Source organism: Bufo bufo, chromosome 3 (genome assembly GCF_905171765.1).
Source record: "Bufo bufo chromosome 3, aBufBuf1.1, whole genome shotgun sequence".
NCBI lineage: Eukaryota > Metazoa > Chordata > Amphibia > Anura > Bufonidae > Bufo > Bufo bufo.
In genome coordinates, this window is record NC_053391.1 from 542,827,632 (window position 1) to 542,844,461 (window position 16,830).

Genomic DNA, 16,830 nt, shown 5'->3' on the forward strand with positions numbered 1-16,830 from the left:
TGTTCTCTCTCAGCAGCACGGGGAGAAGGAAGCTGTCCTCCCTCCCCCTGTGCTGCTGCCGCTGCCACCAATGAGAAGAGAGGGGCGGAGGAGGGGCGGCAATGAGAAGAGAGGGGCGGAGGAGGGGCGGCAATGAGAAGAGAGGGGCGGGCGCACTGCGCCACCAATGATAGGATTACTATCGGAGCGATGGGAGGAGACATCAGCTTCACTAGTGGGCGTTCCTTTTCCCTGCGCTGCGATTGGACAGCGCTACAGCCAGGGAGAAGGAACGCCCACTAGTGAAGCTGATGTCTCCTCCCATCGCTCCGATAGTAATCAGCAGCATGTGGAGCAGGAGAGGAGACAGTAATGGGGCACTGCGGGCGAACGGAGCGGCGCCCAGGACTAAATGGTGAGTGCTGAGACATCGCTGGGCGCCGCTCTGTGTGGCCTAATAGTGAAAGTCTGGACTCATATACAGTAGTCAGTCTTTAACTCATACAGGAGGCGGGTGCCGGCAGCAGAATCGCATTGCCGGCACCCTGCCCCTGACAGGGAGCTGCGATCAGCGGCAGTTAACTGCCGCTGATCTGCTAGTACCCGCCTCCTGTATAAAGGGGTAAAATCATTGGTGGTGCAGTGTGCCCCCCCCCCCCCCCCCCCCTCAATCCCCCCATCCCATTAAAATCATTGGTGGCACAGTGCGCCGGCCCCTCTCAACCCTCCAGTATTAAAATCATTGGTGGCAGTGGCCACAGGGACCTCTCCACTCCCCCTCATTGGTGGTGCAGTGGCAGCTTCTGATCGGAGCCCCAGCTGTGTAAGCCTGGGGCTCCGATCGGTTACCATGGCAGCCAGGACGCTACAGAAGCCCTGGTTGCCATGGTAACATCCCTGATGCTGTGTGCACAAAGCACAGAGCAGCAGGGACAGTGTGGAGTCCTATTCACCCTGATAGAGATCTATCAGGGTGAATAGGAAAAGGGATGAAAGATCCCAGGTTCTAGCCCCTAAGGGGGGAAATAGTTATTAAATAAAAAGTGAAAAAAAAAAAACCACTAAAATATGAAGTATAAATCACCCCCCTTTTCCCAATTTCACATATAAAATATATAAATAAACATATTACATCGCCACGTCAGAAAAGTCCAAACTATTAAAATATAAAAAAAAAATCTAGGTGGTGAATGCCGGAACAGAAAAAATAAAATAAAAACTGCGCGATTCGCCATTTTTAAAAATGAGGAATGCACGTGGCTTTTTTTGTTTATTTTTTTCGCTTGGTATCGAATGGTATCGAGTATCGCAATACTTTTTCATGGTATCGAAACCGAATCAAAAATTTGGTATCGCAACAACTCTAGTTCCGTTCCATACTTTCATTCCGCAAAAAGATAGAACTTGCTCTATCTTTTTGCGGAATGGAAGGATGCGGACCCATTTTAAGTTGAATGGGTCTGGATCCATCCCGGAGCCTGCACGAACGTTCTCCGTGCAATGGGGACCGTAAATTGCGGTGGCCAATGCACAGAACGGAACACATACGTTCGTGTGAACAAGCCCTTACTCCCAGCATTATTTCCCGCAACTATGGTGGCAGGGGGTGGACTGGCTATAGACCCTACTCACGTCACGCTTGAGCCCTCCTCACGTCCACCGGCTGGGAACATCCCAATCTGGCACTCCCAGAGTTAATTAACACTGTGAGCATCAGGTACCTATGTACTAGGGATCAACCGATATAGATTTTTTAGGGCCGATACCGATAATTTGTGAACTTTCAGGCCGATAGCCGATAATTTATACCGATATTCAGTGAAATTTCATTTTTTTTTAAAAAAATAAAAAATTCCTACACAAATCTGCTGAAAAAGAATATTTTTATTGTTAATGTGTATTTTTTTTTTCCCCCTCCCCCACGACAGCACCTTAGAAAGATGGCTCCGCCCCAGGACAGGAAACCTGCAGCATAAAAAGGTGGAGCCGCTCTCCCACCTCAGTGAGGTTTCCTGTCCTGGTACGGGAGCCTGCAGTTGTCGTCCTGACCTGGAAGTCCCGGTAGATGCCGGAGGCGGCTTGTTTACCTGTCCGATCATCCCCACAGGCGTCGGGGGCAGGATACCGGTGAGAAGATCCCGGGTCACAAGGGCAGAAGGTGCTGGTCCCTCAGACGAGGAGGACCGCACCAACGGATCTAGGGTGGCCAGAAGGCCCCAGTATTGCTGCAAACCAGCCAGGACGCCACCGGATGTAGACGCTGGTGGGTGGCGTCTGGACAGGAAGTGCCATGCGTTCCACGGCCGTGCGCTTCCGGTCAGGTGACCGGAAGTTCGGCTGCCCGGCAGTTTTAAAACCAACTACATACAGGTATGAGGGTGCTGGAGTTATTGGACGCCGTTGTCTGTTTTCGGTGTGCCTGAAGTGGACCAAGTTCCTGGGCTATCTTGGCGTGGAGAGGTTTGCAGTAACTATGTATCTCTCAGGTGAGAGGAATTCTTGGTGGCAGTAGATAACCTGGGCAATATTTTTGCAGGTTACCTTTCATTATGGATGAAGAAGGGAGATCTGAATGTGCAGATATTGAAATCTTGCCGCCGGTATTGTGAGTCCTATTCTCGCTCCTTTCAGGGTCTAGGCTGTTACTTAGATTGGGTATATTCCATTTTTCTTAGACGGTGCCTAAGAAGGTGGCGACAAAGAAAAAGAACAAGGAATGCCCTATCTGCAAGTGCTCGCTGTCTTCTTCTTATGCTAAGAAGCTCTGTCAGCAGTGCATTGAGAAGACAGTGGCCGAGGAGACTCCGAGTCTTCTAAAAGACATTAAGTCTATTATGTCCGAAGTCAAAAATTCCTTGAAAGCCGGTAGGAAGAGAAGAAGAGAAGTGAGACAGGAGTCCGACGTGGAATCGGAAGATAGTGGCTCTCTCTCCGGGGATGAGGACTCTAATGATTCCTTCTCTTCGGAGGATGACACCAAAGAAGGAAAGTTCCTTTTTCCGGCAGAAGATACGGACAAATTGTTAAAGGTTATCCGATCTACCATGGAATTGGAAGATACCAGAGAAAATAGATCTGTAGAGGATGTTGTGTTTGGGGGACTTAGGGAAAAGAAGCGTAGGTGTTTCCCTGTCCATAAATCGGTCTCAGCTGTGATAGAAAAAGAATGGAAAAAACCGGATAAAAAACCGTTTATTTCTAAAACCTTTAAGCGGAAGTACCCCTTTGAGGAAGAGGCATCTACATCTTGGGACAGGGCCCCGAAGCTGGATGTAGCCATTTCCAAGATTTCTAAAAAATCCTTAGGACTAATAGGGCTCAGGAGGTAGCTCTTCCAGCTTTCTTTTCAGAACCAAAAGATGACAGAGAGAAGGAGATGCATTCCCTCGATGTCAGGAGGTGTATTTTGCAGTACCTGGAGGTGACTAAGGACTGGAGGAAGTCTTCTGCCTTATTTGTTCTGTTCGGCGGGGCTAGGAAAGGTAATACTGCCTCTAAGGCATCTATTGCCCGCTGGATCAGAGAAGCTATATCCTTGGCGTATTCAGTATCCGGTGTGTCTCCCCCTATTTCTGTGAGGGCTCACTCCACGAGGGCGGTGTCCACTTCTTGGGCTGAGAGGGCCAGCGTATCCATTGAACAGATCTGTCGGGCTGCCACCTGGTCTTCTCCGTCCACTTTCTATAAACACTATAGGCTTCAACTTGACTCTATTTCTGACCTTCTCTTTGGTACAAAAGTCTTGAGTACTGTTTCCCACCCTGAGGCTGATCTCTGAAATCTCTCTCTAAGGTGCTGTCGTGGGGGAGGGGAAAAATGATGATTACACTTACCGGTAATCGGATTTTCCTGACCCCACAGCACCTCTTTATTCCCTCCCTGTTGGTGTAAGTCTGTGTGTTCACGGGTGTTGCAAAAAAAAAAAAAAAAGAAGAATGTTAAACTGAACTAACGTAAGGGGGAGTCCCTCTCATGCTCTGGAAACTCACTGAGGTGGGAGAGCGGCTCCACCTTTTTATGCTGCAGGTTTCCTGTCCTGGGGCGGAGCCATCTCTCTAAGGTGCTGTCGTGGGGTCAGGAAAATCCGATTACCGGTAAGTGTAATCATCATTTTTTTGGTAAATCTTTTTTATTTATACTTAATAGTTTGGTGTTTTTTTTTTTTTACTAACTTTTAGCCCCCTTAGGGACTAGAACCCTTGTCCTATTCCCCCTGATAGATCTCTTTCAGGGTAAATAGGATCTCACACTGTCCCTGCTGCTCTGTGCTTTGTGCACACAGCAGCATGGAGCTTACCAGGGCTTCAATAGCGTTCTGGCTGCCATGGTAACTGATCGGAGCCCCAGGCTTACACTGCTGGGGCTCCCATCGGAGGAGGAGGGGAGAGGGGACCCTGTGGCCACTGCCACCAATGATTAAAACTGGGGGGGCGCACTGCGTTACCAATGTTTTTAATACTGGGGTGGGGGGCGCACTGCGCCACCAATGATTAATACTGGGGGGCTTGTGGGGGCGCACTGCGCCACCAATGAACATAAATCTCTCATTTATTCATATACAGGAGGCGGGAGCTGGCTGCAGAATCACATAGCCGGCTCCCGACCTCTATGAGCGGTAGCTGCAATCCGCGGCACCTGAGGGGTTAACTACTGCGGATCGCCGCTACTGCTCATAGAGGTCGGGAGCCGGCTATGTGATTCTGCAGCCAGCTCCCGCCTCCAGTTCAATTTGAATGAATGGAGTAAGTTAACATCATTAGTGGCGCAGTGGCCACAGCCCCTCCCCTCCTCTTGTCTTCTCTCCTCTCATTGGCGGCAGCGGCAGTAGCATCACAGGGGGAGGGAGACACTGCTTCCTTCTCCCCTGTGCTGCGGAGGGAACACAGAGAGCGCTGAGAGCAGCGCGTTCTGTGTTCCCAATACGTTATTGGAATATCGGCAAAATAGATGCCGATACCGATAACGGTCAAAATCCTGAATATCGGCCGATAATATCGGTAAAACCGATAATCGGTCGATCCCTACTATGTACCTGGCTGGCTGCCGCAGATGCCATGCAGAATTCAACTGCACTGGCATCCGCAGGACAGCAATACTGCTGAATAGTGCAGCAATGCACAGAAGCCTAGAAGGCAGCAGACTGGCACAGGTAGTCATGAACCGAGGACATCATTGTGTCCATCTGCATCAGGAAGCAGCAATCTCAGGCCATAGGCTGGAATAGGTCTGTGTCCTGCTTTTAGCTGAGTATTAGATTTTTTTCTTTTATTTGTCCACTTGGAGAGCATAAAGGCCACCATAGGGAACATTTGCACCGGAGGCACTTTCTGTACTGGAGGCACTATAGGGGGATTATTGTGGTGACATTTTTAATACTGGGGGCACTATGGCAGCATTATTTTTACTGGGGGCTCTATGGAGAGTATTACCAGAGCACAGAAGTAACATTTAATACTGGGTTACTAAAGGAGACATTACTGGGCTGTTAATATTCAGTTTTACACGATTTCAGAAAGATAGGGCCAACAGAAAAGGCGGTGGTGTGTGCCTGTATGTGAGGAGTGATCTGAAGGAGAGTGTGAAAGAGAACATTGTGGGTGAGGATGGTGAAACCTTATGGGTGGAATTACAAAAGGGAAATAAACTCAAAAAAAATAAATAAATAAATAAATAAATAAATCCTACTTGGTGTAATCTATAGACCCCCTAACATCACAGAGGAGATAGACGTTCAGCTGTCTAACCAAATAGAGAGGGCTGCACAGGCTGGTACAGGGGTCATAATGGGAGATTTTAACTTCCCAGACATTGACTGGGGTCATGATTCTGCCTCAACCACAAAGGGGAGAAGATTCCTCAACTTGCTGCAGGACCACTTTATGGGCCAGTTTGTAGAAGCTCCCACTAGGGGCGATGTTCTGTTGGATCTGGTAATTTCTAATGATGCAGAGCTTGTTAGTAATGTTACTGCTCGAGAAACACTCAGTAATAGTGACCACAATATAATTATATTCCCCCTAAACTATAGGAAGCAAACACGCTGAAAAGGCCAATTTCCCTGAGTTGAGGGCAGTATTTCAGGGCATAGACTGGGAGCAGCTACTGTCACATAATAATACGGAGGATAAATGGGAGAGCTTTAAATTACACTGCAAAATGTATTCCTGTAGGTAACGAGTATAAATTGCTAATATTAGGCCTCCTGCACACGACCGTAGGTGTCCCGTTGCCGTATTGCGGACCGCATTTGCGGATCCGCAATACACGGGCACAGTTCCATTTGCATTCCGCATCACGGATGCGGACCCATTTACTTCAATGGGTCCGAAAATCCGGAGATGCGGAATGGTGCGGAACGGAAGCACTGAACGGAAGAACCCTACCAAAGCACTACAGAGTGCTTCCGTGGAGTTTCGTCCCGTACTTCCGTTCCGCAAAAAGATAGAACATATCCTATTTTTTTGCGGAACGGCTGGATCGTGGACCCATTAAAGTGAATCGGTCGGCGATCCACTGCGGCTGCCCCACGGTCTGTGTGTGTGCATTGCAGCATGGCCAAGGGGCGCACACGTTCATGTGCAGGAGGCCAAAATAGGGCAATAAATGACAAAAAAGCGCCTTTCACATTTACAGAGGGCTTAATAAAATCTGTAAAAAAATATATATATATATATATATATATATATATATATATATATATATATATATATATTATATATTATATATATTATATAATATATATATATATATATATATATATATATATATATATATATATAAAAAAAAATCTGCAAAAATACAAAATGAACAGCAGGTGGCAAAAGAGAGCAAAACAAAAGACCTATTTTCTTAATTTTTTTTCTTCTCCCTACATTCCAACAGCCATAAGTTTTTTACTTTTTAATTCACAAATCACTGCAAGGTGCACCACAATGATATGCAACTGACAACACTGGCCAATCCCTCCGGCTGATGATAAGAGCTGAGACTTTAGCCAATGTATTCCTGTCAGAAACACATCGGAGCCCACTTTTGCACCACCGTCAAGGTATCTCAGTGTGGCATGGGTCCTACCACTAGACTACCTACGGTGTGTGAACACGGTCTGAGAGGTGCTAGGATCTAACTCACAGCCAAGCTCCCACATACCTCCATAGTGAGATCACTCAGGTAGTGGGAGAGATAAGGCTGTGAGCCCCACCTATAACAGGCCATGTGACACCGGCTACCAGGTGCAACAGAAGGCTACCAGCAGGACGCAATGGTACATTCCATCCATATCAAGAAAAATGACTAAAATAAAGTGGCCTAAGGGTACATTCACACTAGCGTTATTTTTTTCCGGCATAGAGTTCCGTCCTAGGGGCCCTATACCGGAAAAAAAATAATCAGTTTTATCCCCATGTATTCTGAATGGAGAGCAATCCGTTCAGGAAGCATCAGGATGTCTTCAGTTCAGTCTTTTTCACTTTTCATGGCGGAGATAATACCGCAAGCATGCTACAGTTTTATCTCCGTCCAAAATTCCTGGATACTTGCCGGAATGCCGGATCCGGAATGCCCGTTGAAAGGCATTGTGGTCTGCGCATGCTCAGACCGTAAAAAAAAAAAAATTGAAAATAAATAAATGCCGTATCCGTTTTTCCAGATGACACTGGAGAGACGGATTCGGCATTTCAATGCATTAGTCATACGGATCAGGATCCTGATCAGTCTGACAAATGTCATCAGTTTGCATACGTTTTGACGGATCCGGCAGGCAGTTCCGGCGACGGGACTGCCTGCCGGAATCCTCTGCCGCACGTGTGAAAGTACCCTAAATGGAAGGAAATGCTCAAAAACCCCAAACACTGTAGCATGTTTATACATTGGCTAAAGTCTCAGCTCTTAACATCAGCCGGAGGGATTGGCCAGTGCTGTCAGTTGCATATCATTGTGGTGCACCTTTCGCAGTGATTTATGTATTTGTATATTCTCATCCACACACGGCTCCATCTTGTGTAGGATGCCTTTGTGGTGCATGTGGTCCGCTGCCGACATCCTCCATTGTATGCATTTTTTGCTGGGGATTGCCGCTAGCAACGGATCACATGCGGAGGAATTGCTCCCCTGGTTATAAACGCACTACAGTGTTTGGGGGTTTTTGAGCATTTCCTCCCATTTAGGCCACTTTATTTTAGTGATTTTACTTTTTCATTCACATAAAACATATCAGAGCTTATTTTTTTGCAGAACAAGATGCATCTTTAATGGCACCATTTAATTTGCCACGTCTTGTATTGGAAAACTGAAAAATAATTCTTTGTGGGGTAAAATTGAGGGGGGAAAAAAGAAATAAATAAATTACACCTAGGTTTTTGGGGTTTTGAAATCACAGCATTCACTATGTGATAAAAATGATACGACATCCTTATTCTGCAGCTCAATATGATTATAGTGATACCAAACCTTTGGAAAAAAAAGGAGACTTTTGTATTACTTACCAGTAAAGTCTCTTTCTCGCTCTTCCTTGGGGGACACAGGAAACCATGGGTATAGCTCTGCTCCCTAGGAGGCGTGACACTAAGTGAAAGCTGTAAGCCCCTCCTCCATCAGCTATACCCTTCAGCCTGGAGAAGAGACTGCCAGTTGCGTGTCCAAGTAGTGAAAGATAACCACCAACCGGAAAAAAGAACCGTCAAGCCCCAACGGGGGCAACCAAGCCGGAACCACAACTGTAAACCCAAATGAAGGGCGGGTGCTGTGTCCCCCAAGGAAGAGCGAGAAAGAGACTTTACTGGTAAGTAATACAAAAGTCTCCTTTTCTCGCCCATATTCCTTGGGGGACAGAGGAAACCATGGGACGTTCCAGAGCAGTCCCAGAAGGGAGGGACCAGAACAAACTAGACCAACACCGGAGGCATCAATCAACTGCCGCCTGCAACACCAGACGGCCTAAAGCAGCGTCAGCCGACGCATGAGTATGCACCCTGTAGAACTTGGTGAAGGTGTGCAAGGAGGACCAAGTGGCCGCCTTGCAAATCTGCTCCGTAGAAGCCCGATTTCTCTGAGCCCAGGAAGCCCCGACCGCTCTAGTGGAATGAGCGGTAACACCGAGGGGCGGAACCTTGCCCTTGGCGAGATAAGCCTCAGTAACAGCCATCTTGACAAAACGGGCGATAGCAACTTTGGATGCCGCCAACCCTCTGCGCGACCCCTCCGGAACCACAAAGAGCGAGTCAGTACGCCTGAAAGAGCTGGTTACCTCCAGGTAAACCTTGAGCGCCCTGACAACGTCCAGGCGATGAAGTTCCCTCTCCCTAGGGTGGGAAGGGGAAGGACACAAAGAGGGGAGAACGATGTCCTCGTTCAGATGAAAGGCGGAGACCACCTTAGGAAGGAAGGAAGGGACCGGACGAAGAACTACCTTGTCCTGGTGGAACACTAGTAAAGGTTCCAGACAGGAGAGTGCAGCCAATTCGGACACCCTCCGAAGAGAGGTGACCGCTACAAGGAAAATAACCTTGCAGGACAGAAGTCGCAAGGAAACCGTCCGCAGAGGCTCGAAAGGAGAAGCCTGGAGCGCTGAGAGAACCAGGTTCAGGTCCCAGGGCGGTACCGGAGGCCGGTACGGGGGAACCGCGTGAGCCACGCCCTGAAGGAAGGTCTTGACAGGACCAAGGGGGGCCAGTGGGCGCTGAAACAAAATGGACAGCGCAGACACTTGACCCTTCAAAGAACTAAGACCCAGACCTTGGGCAAGTCCGCTCTGCAGGAAGGACAAAACGGTGGGGAGAGAAAAGCGGAGCGGAGGAATCCCCAGATCGGCACAGAACCCCAAATAGGTCCTCCAGGTCCTATAATAGATCCTAGAAGAGGACGGCTTACGGGCGCGGATCATGGTGCGGACGACGTCCGCAGAAAAACCCCTACGTGTCAGGACGGTGGTCTCAACAACCACGCCGTCAAACGTAGGGACCTTAAACGCGGGTGGAAGATCGGTCCCTGAGAGAGAAGATCTTCCCTGGCGGGCAGCGGCCAGGGCGCGTCTGCCAGGAGCAGCATGAGGTCGGCATACCAAGACCGGCGGGGCCAGTCCGGAGCGACCAGAATTACCGAGACGCCTTCCGCCGCGATCTTCCGAAGGACCTTGGGCAGGAGTGGGATGGGAGGGAATATGTATGGACGCGCGAAGCCTCGCCAAGGAAGAACGAGGGCGTCGGCTCCGCAAGCTCCCGGATCCCTGGCCCTGGACAGATAGGCGGGGACCTTGTGATTGAACTTGGAGGCCATGAGGTCCACGTCCGGTATGCCCCAACGAAGGCAAATGGCCTCGAATACCTCCGGGTGAAGAGACCACTCGCCGGGGTCGACAGTGGTGCGACTGAGGAAGTCCGCCGCCCAATTGTCCACCCCTGGAATAAAAATTGCCGATAGGGCCGGGACGTGGGCTTCCGCCCAACGGAGAATGCTGGAGACCTCCCTCATTGCAGCAGCGCTGCGAGTGCCCCCCTGGTGGTTTATGTACGCCACAGCCGTGGCGTTGTCCGATTGTACACGAACTGGATGACCCTTCAACAGATGAGTCCAGTGTCGTAGAGACAAAAGGGCCGCTCTCAGCTCCAGGACATTGATCGAGAGTTTGGACTCCAACGGAGACCAAATGCCCTGGACGGATCGGGGAGGAAACACGCCTCCCCAGCCCAAGAGACTGGCATCGGTTGTAACCACCAACCAGTTGAGTGGCAGAAAAGACCTGCCCAGAAGAGGGGACTGTAACCACCAGCGGAGAGATGACCTCACCGGAGGCGATAGATGGAAGGGATGATCCAGAGACTGCGGCGATTTGTCCCAGGAGGAGAGGATCGCCCGTTGGAGAGGGCGGGAGTGAAACTGCGCAAACGGGATCGCCTCGAAGCAGGCAACCATCTGCCCCAAGACCCGCATGCAGAAGCGGAAGGACGGTCGACGGTGGAGAAGGAGACCCCGAACCGCCCCACGGAGGATCAGACGTTTTTCCGAGGGAAGACGTACCTCCGCCGCTCCCGTGTCTAAAAGCATTCCCAGGAAGACCAGTTGTCTGGAGGGGGGAAGGGAGGACTTGGGGAAGTTGATGACCCAACCGAACCTCGTCAGAGTCTCTAGAGTGAGATCCACGCTGGCAACCGCTTGAGAAAGGGACGGAGCCTTGATGAGGATATCGTCCAAGTACGGTAGCAGAAAAACACCCCTGGAACGGAGTAAGGCCAAAACCGGGGCCAGGACCTTGGTGAACACCCGGGGGGCTGTTGCCAGCCCAAAGGGAAGGGCGACAAACTGGAAGTGGAGGTCCCCCACGGCGAATCGGAGGAAGCGATGGTGACACCGGGCTACCGGAACATGGAGGTAGGCATCCTGTATATCGATGGAAGACATGAAATCTCCCTGCTCCAGGGAAGCCACCGCGGAACGGAGGGACTCCATCCGAAACCGTCGAAGGAGGAGAAAACGGTTGAGCTTTTTGAGGTCCAAAATGGGCCGCATGGAACCTCCCTTCTTGGGAACTACAAAGAGGTTCGAGTAGAACCCTTGGAACCTTTCCTCTAGAGGAACGGGGGTAATCACCCCCCTGTCCAGTAAGGCTTGAACGGCCGCGGAGAACGCAACCGCGCGTTTCGGGTCCCGTGGCGGGCGGGAGCGAAAGAACCGATCTGGAGGGAAGGATGCAAATTCGATTTTGTATCCGGAGCACACAATTTCGAGGGCCCAGGCGTCGGAGACGTGAGCCAGCCAGACGTCCCTGAAAAGGAGGAGCCGGCCCCCCACCCGGGTGGGTGGGGGCGCGCCTTCAGGCAGAGGATTGCTTTGCTGCGGGTGTGCGGGCAGCCTGCGGCTTGCGCCAGGAGGGCTGCGCCCGAAAAAACGGCTTCCTATGTTTGTCCTGGGGAGGAGCCGAAGCGGCAGCTGTGGTGGGAGCCCCAGAGGCCCTGCGGGAGGACCGAAAACGAGACGCACCAGGGCGTCCGCGGGGGGCGCCCCTGGCTTGGGGTTGAGGAAGATGGGTGCTTTTACCACCCGTGGCCTCCGAAATAAGTTCGTCTAGGCGGACCCCGAAAAGGCGGGAACCCGCAAACGGTAGCCCCGCCAAGGAACGTTTGGAGGCAGCGTCCGCTTTCCAAACCTTCAGCCAGAGCTCCCTCCTGACGGAAACTGCCAGGGCGGAGGAGCGTGCAATAAGGGCTCCCGCATCAAGGGAGGCCTCACAAACAAAATTCCCGGCCCGAACAATAAGCTGGGCCAAGGAACGCAGGTCCTGGATAGGGACGTCCGAGTCCAACTCCTGTTCCAGCTGCGCACCCCAAGCAGAAATTGCTTTCCCTGCCCAAGCAGAGGCAAAAACCGGTCTGAGAGCAGAACCGGAGGCAGCAAAAATGCCCTTAGAAAGGGTCTCCATGCGACGGTCCTCCGCTGACTGAAGAGAGGACCCGTCGGGAACAGGGATGGCCGTGTTCTTTGACAGCCGGGCCACAGGGGGGTCCACCTTGGGTGGGGAAGACCATGTGGCCACGACATCTGCTGGAAAAGGATAGCAAATGTCCAGCTTCTTGGGGTTGACAAAATGGGCGTCCGGGCGAGCCCAAGCCTTAGACACCACAGAGGAGAAATCAGAGTGGATTGGAAAGACTTTTGAGACCTGCCTGGGTCTGATAAATGAGACGCTAGCTGCGTCCGAGCTAGGGGGATCATCCTGCACCTTAAAGGTGTCACGAATATCAGAGATGAGTTGACCCATCGCTGAGGCTAGCTTGGACGGCAGGGCCGAGTCCATTTCCAAATCTGAAACCGCCAATTCACCTTCAGAGAGCGAATCCTTTGGAGAGGAGAGGCTCGTCTGGGTGCGCACGCGTGGCGGGGAGAGGGAGGCATCCGAGGAGGAGGCTCGCTCTACTCTAATACGCTTCTGAGAGTGCCTAGCTCGGGAGGGGTCACTAAAAGAGAGTGAACCCGCTGCAGCGGCAGAAGCGGTGGACCCGGAGGGCGCGACAGTAAGAGTGGCGTCCTGCGGGGTAGGCGGCCTGTCTATTAGGCGGCCCACGACATGAGTGAGGCTTTCCACGGCCTGGGACAGGGATCTAGCCCAGTCAGGCGGGTCAGAGGCAGCAGGGAGCGACACAGCGGGCGACTGAGGCTGCGGTGGAGCCCGGCATGCAGTACAGTGCGGATCAGACTGCCCCCGGGGAAAGGGTTCCCTACAAGCAGTACAGGCATGGTACCAAGGCTTGGCGGCTGCAGAAGGGTCTGACATGGTGGAACAAAGATGTTGCACTTAAAGTGGGAGACCCCAAGGAAAGAAACGGGGATAACACCCAAGCGACAGTACTGTGGCACGGAGGGGGTTAAAAGTCCTACCAGACCCGGATGATGCAAGCGGCAGCGGTAAGGGGAACAGACTGAGGAGGCTGTGGAGGAGAGGCAGCAGCACCGGCTTCGGATCGCACTGCAGAGAGGATTCCACGCAGCACTGTGCGATGAACCCGGAAGTAGCGGAGCGCATGTAGGAAGCTCCGCCCCCTCTCTGCCGCTCTGAAGCAGAGCCGCGCGCGCGCGGCAAAATGATTTTAACCCCCAAGGATCATGAAGTGCCGGCCTGAAATGGCGCCGTTCACGCCAAGAAAGCGGCCCCCTCCTTTTCCTGCAGCCGTCCCCTGAAGGTAGCGTCCCTGCCAAGGACCTGCCCAGATAAACTCCCCTGCCCGATACGGTCCCGATATATGCCCGGGGGGGGGGGGGGAGGGGTGGCGCACGATGTAGCAGTGGCCATGTAGTAACAGTGGCCATGGGAGCCCAGGAGGCCTGTAGCAGCGGTGGGAGGGAGGAAGGGGAGGCTGGAGCAGCCTGTCTCACCATACGCTGTCTTCACCCTCAATCCATCCAGCGGGGTCGCCCCTTCAGCTCCTGGCACCGCAGTGGCAGGAAGCCGGGGGAGGGACTTGGCGTGCGGGCGACCCTGAGCTGGCGGGACGCAGGGGAGCGAGGCTGCCCTGGTCCACCTTGTCTTCTGTGGGGGAGGCGGCAGTGCGGAATTACCGGCACTGGCGCAACTCAACCCCGGGAGAAACAGAGGGGTCTAATGCGCCTCTGTTGTCCCTGTAAGTAGAAAAAACCGAATTAAAAACAACAAATAACGCAAAAATAAAAATTCTTTGGAAAACAACCCTGCATAAGCAGGGGGTGTCTTGCCTCCTTGGACACTAAGCAAAAACTGGCAGTCTCTTCTCCAGGCTGAAGGGTATAGCTGATGGAGGAGGGGCTTACAGCTTTCACTTAGTGTCACGCCTCCTAGGGAGCAGAGCTATACCCATGGTTTCCTGTGTCCCCCAAGGAATATGGGCGAGAAAATAAAATTTTCTTTGCATCGCCTTTTTCTGACAGCAATACCTTTTTTATATATCTGTCCACAAAGCTGTACAAGGGCTTGTTTTTTTGTGGGACGAACTATACTTTTTATTGGTGCCATTTTTGTGGTTTGTATCACTTATTTAATTTTTATTAATTTTTTTGGGGGGGTGGGGGGTTTTTTAGGCGACCAAAAAAATGGCAAATTGTATGTTTTTTTGGGGTTTTTTTTCTGTTACGATGTTCAGCACAGGAAATATTTTTTTTATTCTATTCGTTCAGACATTTTCAGACGCGATGATACCCGATATGTTAAATTTTTTATTGTTTATATATTTCTTTTGATCCCTTGTTCTATTAACCCTAATAGAGATCTATTAGGGTGAAAATAATTTTGACATGCTCCTTTCTGATCTGTGCCTCATGCACAGCTTAGGCTACTTTCACACTAGCGTTTTCAATTCCGCTATTGAGATCCGTCATAGGATCTCAATAGCGGATGAAAACGCTTCTTGTTTTGTCCCCATTTATTGTCAAAGGGGCATTCCATTCCGTTTGATTGTGCGCCCATCGCAGACAGAATAACACTGCAAGCAGCATTTTTCTGTCCGCGATGTGATGCGGTGTAAGACGAATCTGTCATGGCACACAATGCAAGTCAATGGGGACGGATCCATTTTCTCTGACACAAAGAACGGATCCGTCCCCCATTGACTTTCAATGGTGTTTATGACGGATCTGTCATGGCTAAATAAGACATAATACAACCGGACCCGAATGCGGTTGTATTATGGTAACGGAAGCGTTTTTGCAGATCCATGACAGATCCGCAAAAAACGCTAGTGTGAAAGTAGCCTTAGCAGAGAGCTTACCATGGCAGGCCTTGGAAGCTTCAGAAGCGTTCCAGGCTGCCACGGTAACCGATCAGACCACCAGGATTTCAATGTGGGGGCTCCAATAGGAAGGCAGAGGGAACCGCATCTGCCTAACGCTTTTGATCGGGCCATCTAAAAGGTTAAATGACGGGATTCGGCACTATCACCGCTCTCAGTCATTGAGGCTGGCTTCCTGCTGTATGATACAGCGAGCATCTACCATGTATGGAGTGGGTTCACCGCAGCAGCCCCCTCCATAGAAATGTGAGTGAATAATGCGTTTAAGCTTAGACTGTCCGCTTTCAAAAAAGACCAGAACCATATCTCTAGCTGCTACCGATCCAGAGATATCAGTGGTTTAAGCAGCCCTCCCCTTCACTCAGCTCTGCAGACAGTGAGCATTTTCTTTCAAAAGCATTGTGGTTGCCTAGGCAACACTGGAGCGCTTCAGACCCAGCAAGCCCTCAAGCGCCGAAATAGTGCTGAGGGGCAGTGCTGATGAATAAGACATTGGGTAGAGCAAATAAACACAGTGATAATGGACTATAAGATTGAGGCACTTTTTAGCAAGATTATTTTTTTTTTTTTTTAAAGTTTCTATTTTTTTTTAACCAGTTCATGTGGACGGCAAATCAAAGAGAGCTACCGAAATTGGAGAGACAGTGGGACACTACCACCACCACACATGTTCAGGGGTTCTACTGTGTCCGCAGTTTTGCCAACACAACTTTGCAGTGCGGTTCTGTCTGGAGTAAACCAACAGAGCTGCACTTTCCTAATCTGCTCAGTATGGTTCATGCAGCGAGAACATTTAACTGACCAATATAAAGCTTTCTCCAAACTCTCAAAGAATAGAAAACGTTCAGCTCATAATGATTACTTATTACTGGGGCGTTATAGGGGGCATTATTATTATGTGTATAGAGTCAGGACATAGTGCACATAGGCGTGCACTATGACCTGACGCTGTGCAAAATCAGGTCACAGTCTAGCGCAGGGCCCGGAAGAATGCGAGTGAGCAGTGAGTGCAGGAATAGAGCGCCGCCTGGAGTAGTAGAGGCAAGTTCATTTTTTTTTTAAGTCTAATCTGAGGTCTGATGAGGATTGGGGGTCTGAACTGAAGTCTGAGACAGACTGGGAGTCTGATTGGGGGATCTGATCTGAGGTCCGCTAACGTTTAGGGTCTGATCTGAAGTCTGAAAGAATAGGGGTCTGATGAAAAATATTCAGATTTTCCAACTCTAAAACCTAGGTGAGTCTGATGGGCAGGTGCGTCTTATAGAGCAAAAAACACAGTATATATATCAATCAGCTCAGTTTCTCCTGCTCTATAACATGCTGCCTGCAGATCACATTGCATTTCATAGTGATGGTTCCTCTTTAAGTCATGAGACCCGGAATCTTTTCCCACTAACACAGAACAGTATACTGCGCTATTCCATAAAAAATTTTTATGGAATCTGCAGCCACCAACTGAGCCTCCGTCACAGATGAAAACGCAGCCTTGTGTACTTTTAATTGCATATTTGTATCAGAATTCACACTTCACTTACATCTCACAGAGACTCTAGCCAGTTCTTTAGTCCACTTTTATGCCATGGCAGCAAACATTTTTATAAAA

At 50.4% G+C, this 16,830-nt stretch overlaps 1 protein-coding gene across 1 annotated transcript in view; it reads right to left on the bottom strand.

Moving 5' to 3' along the window:
* The window catches only part of SUGT1 (SGT1 homolog, MIS12 kinetochore complex assembly cochaperone), a 137,778-nt gene that overhangs the window by 103,958 nt on the left and 16,990 nt on the right, over positions 1-16,830 (bottom strand). The window lies entirely within an intron of this gene.